The sequence below is a fragment of the Pelmatolapia mariae genome, linkage group LG3_W (genome assembly GCF_036321145.2).
Source record: "Pelmatolapia mariae isolate MD_Pm_ZW linkage group LG3_W, Pm_UMD_F_2, whole genome shotgun sequence".
NCBI lineage: Eukaryota > Metazoa > Chordata > Actinopteri > Cichliformes > Cichlidae > Pelmatolapia > Pelmatolapia mariae.
Genome location: NC_086229.1, coordinates 7,104,656 through 7,112,630, shown reverse-complemented (window position 1 = coordinate 7,112,630; position 7,975 = coordinate 7,104,656). Strand labels below are relative to the sequence as shown.

Sequence of the window (7,975 nt, the reverse complement as noted above, 5' to 3'; positions counted from 1 at the left end):
ACAGGACGGTGTGTGTGCTGAGAGAGGAGCAGCTGTGTCCTGATGATCCAGAGAGGTTGAAGCAGCAGCAGCTTGTGTGTAGAGACGCTCTGACTGGGCCATGTTACTGGGAGGTGGAGTGGAGAGCTTCATCCAGCAGTGACTGACAGAGGAATGAAGTGCAGATGACTGTCAGTGTTGCAGAGTGAACTGAGAACAGCTCCACTGTCAGACAAAATGTAGAGTCCAGCATCATCCCTGTGTGTCCCTCTGGATCTGACAGAGGATCATCAGTGTATCTGGACTGCTCTGCTGCTGCTCTGTCCTTCTACAGTCTCTGCATAGTCTCTGTCTGACTCTGGCTTCAGACCCTCCTGGATCAAACTCACCTGGAAAGGCTTTCAAACACCTCTGAATATATTTTAATACAGAATATATTTGATATATACTGTAGATGCACTTGTGAGATAGATACTGCAGTTTGTAACTTGTAAATACAGTCTGTGAGCAGCTATGAGGTTAAACATCATTCTAGAAACAATAAATGTTTTCGCTGTTCTGCTGGTTTTTCATATATTTACAGAACATTAATATTGATGCCATATATATATATATATATATATATATATATATATATATATATATATATATATATATATATACATATATATATATATCACCTGTTTCATTTCTACAGAGCAGTCAATCAGGTAAAAATGATTCACTGCATGAAAAAACTTCCTTTTTGCCATTTGTTTGTCACTTCTTGTTTGCCATTTGTTTGCAAGTTGTTGTGTCTTGATTAGGGATGGGTATCGAAATCCGGTTCTTGTTGAGAACCGGTTCCCACTGTTTCAATTCCTTGGAATCGTTTGCCATTTTTGCAAACGATTCCCTTATCGATTCCAGTCGCCCCGAATGACGTCACCACGTTGCGGAGCGTCATTTACCTGGCAGGAAACATGGCGGCTCAAACGCTGAAAAGTTTTTTTATACTTTACGAGAACGGATGACAACAGGGCAACTTGCAATACTTGCAAAGTAGATATTTCATTTAAGGGAGGAAACACTACGAATCTGCAAAAGCATTTGCTCACAAAACACGCCATAACCTTGTTAATGAATGTCGTGTTTTTAATTCCGCTCCGGACTCGTGAATCTGAACCCAGCAGCAGTGGTAACGTTTGCACGTCCTCTCCCGTTAATGCGGCAGGTAAATAATCAGCTAATAGTGCATATTATGTTAGCGCGATCTGCTTTATTACAAAACCTGCCATTACTGTGCATTTAGGTGACCGTGGTGAGAGAGACAGAGTCTGGCTGGCTCAGATGGTGGCAGTTCTCGCTGCAGTCTACCGGTAGCGTCTCCTTTCAGGCCAGGATGAATGTCACCGAGCAGTGACTAAGTTTGTGGTCAAAGGCTTGCACCCATTTGCCACAGCAGATCCCCACGATTTTCGGTAAGTGAAGGTGTTTAATTGTAGGCAGGGACATTACTGGATATTCTTGTGTAATTGCTACAGAATAATTTATGTTATACTACAGAAGAATATTTATTTTATTATTTTACATTTACATTTTTTTGTTCCTGTGGACCCTGTGACACCCCATTGAACGCTGGTTCTCTTGAGATCGCACTGTTGAGTTTGTAAGGCCATGTTACTCCTAAATTTCTATCTTGTTCAAAGAGAAGATATAAACAAAGTTCTAAGCTAATCTAAGCAGTGTATGAATGTGAGCGTGAATGAATAATGGCATTGTAAAGCGTTTTGGGTGCCTTGAAAAGCGCTATATAAATCCAATGCATTATTATTAATCGACCTGAGTGTTCTCCTTTTTCAAAAGAATCGATAAGAGAATCGATAAAGAATCGAATCGTTAAACAGAATCAAAAATGGAATCGGAATCGTTAAAATCTTATCAATACCCATCCCTAGTGGGAACCTTCCCAGGAGCCAGTGGCCACCAACATGACTCCAAGAGCACATCGACATCCAGGAGCTCACAAAGAGCCCAGAACAACATGAAACTCTGCAGGCCTCAGTTAAGGTCATCATTGAACAATAAGAAAGAGAGTCCATGAAGGAGTCCAAGGAGAAAACCACTGCAGACCAAGAGGAACACAAAGGATGGTCTCACACTGTCCAACAACTTGTTGATGATCCCGTTTGGGAAAGACTCTGTGGACTGATGAGACAAAAGCTTTCTGACGAGTCCTGTTACATCTGAAACTAACACAGCATCAATGAAAAGGAGCCTCATAGCAACAGTCACATATGGTGGTGGTAGTGTGATGGTCCCATGTGATGCATCATGGCAGCAACAATACAACAACAAATACACACATGTGACAAATGCACAATAACAGATCATTAAGTGTCACGGTGCCGTGCGCATTAGTATGTTTGACTTACGCTTAATAATCAGAATAATGCTCTGATCTCTTAAATAAATGAAATCATACCTTTCTACTAAAACTGTTTCTGCTGGTCTCCACCTTTTCCTGAACCAGGCCCTGCAGGATCCACCTGAGTGTCCCAGTCCTGGACCCTGTTTGTAACCAGGAGGATCCAGGCCTCATTATTGCTGATGTATTATACATATTCTTGTTTTATTCTCATTAAATAAATATGTGTATAAATATGTGGATTCATGTTTCAGTCCTGGATGTTGATGCTTGTTTGTTTGAAAGGACACAGATGGACCTTGTTTCCTTCTTTCCTTCCTTTTTGTGTCCTCTGTGCTTCATCTGCTGCTCTTCACTCTGTTACTTTGGACTGATTTCACTCACACTTTGTTTCCATGGTTACTTTGCGTCACGCTGACAGCACGTGAACAACACGACATGTTTGATCTCAAAGAAGGAGCAGCATCCTCTCTCCACCCTGTTTCTCCATCTTCTACAACACCTGATTCATTCCAGTTTCTCTGCTTTCACTTTGATTCATGTCAACATGAAGCCTGAGCGTCTGTGATGAACACACTATCAGCATCACTGACATGTTTCATCATTTAAAAACACTTCCTGTCACTGTGGTGGTTACAGTGACAGCATGCAGTTTGTGCTTTGACCTCCAGAGGGTGACAAATCAGCACAGACAGAGAGCTCCACTCAAACTTTGCTGCCATCAGTAATAATTCTTCAAATATAATCATCAGTGTTTGAGCAGTTATGATATCAGGGACAATCTAGACATGTGTGTCACATGACACACCTTAAACATCATGTGATCCACTCAGTCTGCACTTTGATTCATGACTTCAACAGGTTTGAAACGAGCTTTGAACAAACATTCAGTGAAATAAAGGTCACAGGATTCATGTGAGCAGCAGATGAACCTTAAAAAGAATCAGTGGATTTATCTGTTTCAGATCAACTTTGATCACTTAGAACCATCTTAAGTCCATTTGTTCTAATTTCTCACTAACATCTCATATGATTTCAGATCCCTGCTGTTCCCCACCTGCCCTGTAGGTGGCCTCAGTTTGCCTCAAACCATTTACAGATGATTACGTGTCGTTCGCGGTTCATATTTAAATAGAAGACGTGGGACGTTGAAGCAGTTTAAACTCCTCCATCCGTCCATGAACATGTAAGAAATCAAAGGTTTGCTTCATGTCTGAAATATGTAGAAAATATTCTGGCTGTAACAGTTTGGGTCAAAGTGCAGATGTTCCAGATGTTCTGCAGCCTCTCTGTGTTTCATGTTGGACCAAAGTAAAGCTTTTTGATGTGACTGCAGGAATGTGAAGTGTAACTCTGAGCTTTAGGAAATGAAACTAAATGGACTTTTTCTCCTTTATTTATAGGAGAGCAACAGATGAACAAGCGTTACTGTAACAGGAAACACAAACACGTCATCAGAGGATCTTTATGTTCATCATCATCACTGTTTCCTTGTTCTGTAACAAACACACAACACTTCCTGCTCTCTCTCTGATGGATCTGATTGGCTTTTTCACTCACAGGAGGTCAGGGAGTCACACAAACAGCTTTAACAGCACAACAACACACTTTAAATCATAAAGCAGCTTCTCCCACAAACTCTGACACTTCAGTCACTTTAATTCCTGTAAAGCTGCGTAATAAAGAGCTGTGACTGCTATGAACTGCTTATGATGACTGCATGAAGCTCTCAGCTGAAGCTTCATTCATTTATTTTAATGTTAATGTCGCCTTTTTAAGTCTGTGTGAGGATTTTAATGACAGACATTAAAGGAGCTTCTTTGATTAGAACCAAATTCATGTTGATTTTCAGCCTGAAATGATAAAAACTTTAATAATTCTGTTTATAATCATCAACCTGGAGACAAATGAAAAGTATAGTAATAAAAATCCTTTATTATTTGAGTAAAGCCTGAATCTGCTCAGAGACAGAGACAACACAGAGATGTTGGTGACAGCTTGACATTAACTGAATTAAGATCAAAGTGCTCTTATTGTGAAAATCTGCCTCCTGTTTGCTTCAAATCATTTTTATTTATTTTTCAAACTGACAGTGAAACATTGAGGCATTAATCCGATCTTAAAATCAGCAGCTGTGTTTTCACAGACGTTTCACTTTGATTTGTTCAGATTGAGCAGAGAGAAGTGGCTCTCTGTGTGCGCACTGCTGAGAAACAGAAGCTCATTTCTGCTCTTCAGCCTCTAAACTCTCAGCGTGAGGACTGAGTGAAGAGTTTCAGAGCAGAGAGTTTTGGCTCACATCTTTTAGCGCCGACACAAAGAGCCGATTACGCACTCATTCTGAGAACATCTCCACCTCCTACAAACAAACTCTCCTACTAGCAGCTGTCACAACCACAACAGGCAGAAGACTGGATTTTTTTCAGGCTCAAATTTCATGCAGTTTGCAGTAAATTGAGTGTCACAGACTTTGTAGTTCTCATTTATGTGACTCATTGATATCTTCTCCTGCTGAAAGTGAAACTCTTAGAACCTGCTGCAGGTTAATGATTGATCTAAAGGCACCTGACCTTTGAACAGGAACTTATGAGTCTTTTATAGTGTTTAATGTTCACAGTGCTGAAACCTGCAGACACACCCATGTGGAAGACCGGGTTTGTTTTTTAATACTTAAAACACGGTTTCAAAAAGCAACACAGCAGAAGTCCAATTGTACAGAAATGATGGAGGAATCATTGACTTCCCACTCAGAAATATGAACGTCAGGTTAATCAGACGATGGACTGAAGATGAATCAGAAACTATTTCCATATAGAAACACTGTGTTTGTTCTTCTTAATCATTCACTCAAAAAAGAGAAACTGGATGCTTATTACATTTATAAGAGTTTGAACAAAACATGTTTCTAACGTGAACATAATTAAATCATATACGATCTGCATGAAACTTAACAGCTTAACACGTCTCAGTTCTTGTTGAGATGATGTGATACAATCTAGTAACAGTGGTTTGCTGCCTTAAAGGCAGATGACTCGCAATGTCACAATATCATGCGAGATTTCAGAACAATGGAAAATCACTGGGGTTATCACAGGAAGAGGCAGAAAAGCATAGACGTGGTGGACCATACAGTCATTTTGAAAAGGTAAGAATGAATCTGTCTTCAATCATCTACATGGAAGTATAGAACGAGAAACCAAACCAACAATACAATCAAATCACTCCCAGTTCAGGCTTTGGTTATTTACAACATTTGAAACATACAGTGTAGATCGGTCAAAACAGCCCGAGGCCAAGTGAAAGTGCTGAGAGGGAGAAGATGATGATTAATGATTTATATAAACTGATATGAAGGCACAGCAGCTGAGCTTTGTGAGCTGCAGCTTCAGACTCTTTTATGGTTCAGTGTTTAATGTTTAAACTGTTTATGGCTGCAGAGACGCCCACAGTCAGGCTGTCTACTCTAGAAAAGTGAATTTTTATATAGAGTGTGGCAGCTGATCTTTAACCTGTGAGCTTCTTTTTGCTGGTGCGAAGTGTTTAATGCTCATCTTTTGAAGCTTGCAGACACACCCACATCATCTGATTCGTCTTCAGGGTTGTTCAGAGTGTTGGTGCAGAATCCTGCTGCAGGTTAATTATTGATCAAATTAATATCACACAAGGTGCAGCAGCCCATCTTTGAGAACTGACTCAGGTTTTAGCTCCAGTGATATCTGGTGGTGGTAAAAGGTCATGACCTCTGTGTCCTGACGTGACTCAAACATCAACCTGAGCTCTGGCTGCTTGCAGAGGTGCTATGAACCAAAAACACACAAAGGTTTTTGACTCATGAAGCAGACACACAGACCTGCAAATCATTTACAGCTGTTCCTGTCACAGATTGCACGACAAGCAGTGTGTAAATTATTAAAGGACCCAGGATGCAGACATTACTGAAGTGAGGGAGCTTTATTGAAGGAGCGTGCTCAAACAGCAAAGGCGAAAGTGGCGAAAAGCAGAACTGAGTAAAACCTAAACTGGGAAAACTAAGCATAGAAAACAAACCTAAAACCTAGAGAGACACACAGAGATGCAGTGAGACATGGAGAGACACCCAGAGACAACGGAGGGAGATACACAGACGAACCAGCAACTACACTGTAAAACCTAATTAGTTCCCAGAACTCAAAAAATTGGATCAAGCTTACTTAAGATGACTGTTAGGACAACTTATACATTGCAAGTCTGCAGTATTAAGAATAACTTGATATTTCTGACTGTGCAATACTAATTGTTTACCTACTGACAGACATTTCAAGTTCAACTACATGAAAAACAATTTGTGGTAACCTGAATATGATTTAAAATAATTAACAACACTTTTTGTAATGATGTTAAAATCAGCCCAACTTTTATTTTCAAACACAACAAAGTACAACAGCCAACATACTGGACACTGTTCTGCTGAACAACAAACAATTATACTGCCATCACTGTTAGAATCTGACTGGTATGACTGTCATGGATCGAGGTGATCCAAATGTAAGTGCAGAAGAAAGTCTTTAACTTCCCTTCAGTACAGTGGCAGTGGATGTGGGTTGGAGATGCAATGAGCTTGAACCTGCAGGCGACCATCTTCACTGACCACACCATCTGTGACGGAGGACTCATCTCTCCTGGTGTCCTGCAAGCAAACAATCATATTTTTTGGAACATGAACTTAATTGCTTTCTTAAAACATTTTTTTCTGCATTTGGTATAGAACAGACTCCAATTTAGACAATCTCAGGCTCCCTCCCCACCGGAGAGGTGACATTCAATGTCCCAAATTGTCCGTCTGGATAGCCCTGACCACCACCCAACACACAATAATGTCATGAAAGCATCATTTTAAAAAAGGGCTATGCAAACATGGGCAATAACTTTCATTCTAATGATGTGCAAAATGATTTGGGCACAAAACAAATTTTGCTGTTAGAAAACTTGCAGACTTCACTATATACAGTGTAGACCCTCTAAACAAAGTTTGGGGGATGTGATCTTTCAAGAAATGCAGACCAAACTGTTGTTGTTTGTTTACTTACACAGCATGTCTTGTAGAATTAACTGGAGTCACCAGCAACAGCACAGTGCAGTCATATCTCAAGTCTAATAACAGAAGACAGGAAAAGATCAGTAAAGAAACAACTTCCCCAAACCAAAGCACAAATAAAACAATAAGTAAAACAGGCTGATCTAAAGTATGATTAAAGTTCAGCCTGATTAATATAAATGTCACTGACAGTTGCTAATATATTGGAAAACCAAAATACTTACCACTGAGTTGATGTCTTTCTGTCCAACAACAGGAGTGCTGGTCCCAAGCCTCAAAGACAGTAAGAAGCAAGCAGAGGGAGAAAAAACAGAACATTGATTTGATCCTTAATGGCTGTGCAATCATTGTAACATAGAGTTTGCTTATGTTGTTAAATAAAGGCTAGATTTGACATTAATAGACGCAACAGATGTTCTAAAGCTGCCACAAAGCATGAACAACAAATGGACGTCTCCGAAAACGTCGGAGCATTTTTGCAAATATGTGATGTCTTGATAAATCGAGCAGATACT

The 7,975-nt window shown here is 40.0% G+C and overlaps 1 long non-coding RNA gene across 1 annotated transcript; it reads right to left on the bottom strand.

Moving 5' to 3' along the window:
• Nucleotides 1–6,920: 6,920 nt before the first annotated feature.
• Nucleotides 6,921–7,715, bottom strand: LOC134624213 (uncharacterized). The gene is made up of 3 exons (XR_010093480.1): nt 7,685–7,715; nt 7,453–7,516; nt 6,921–7,052 (listed from the first exon to the last, which is right to left on the bottom strand). It is a non-coding gene; the product is annotated as an uncharacterized LOC134624213 (long non-coding RNA).
• Nucleotides 7,716–7,975: the final 260 nt, after the last annotated feature.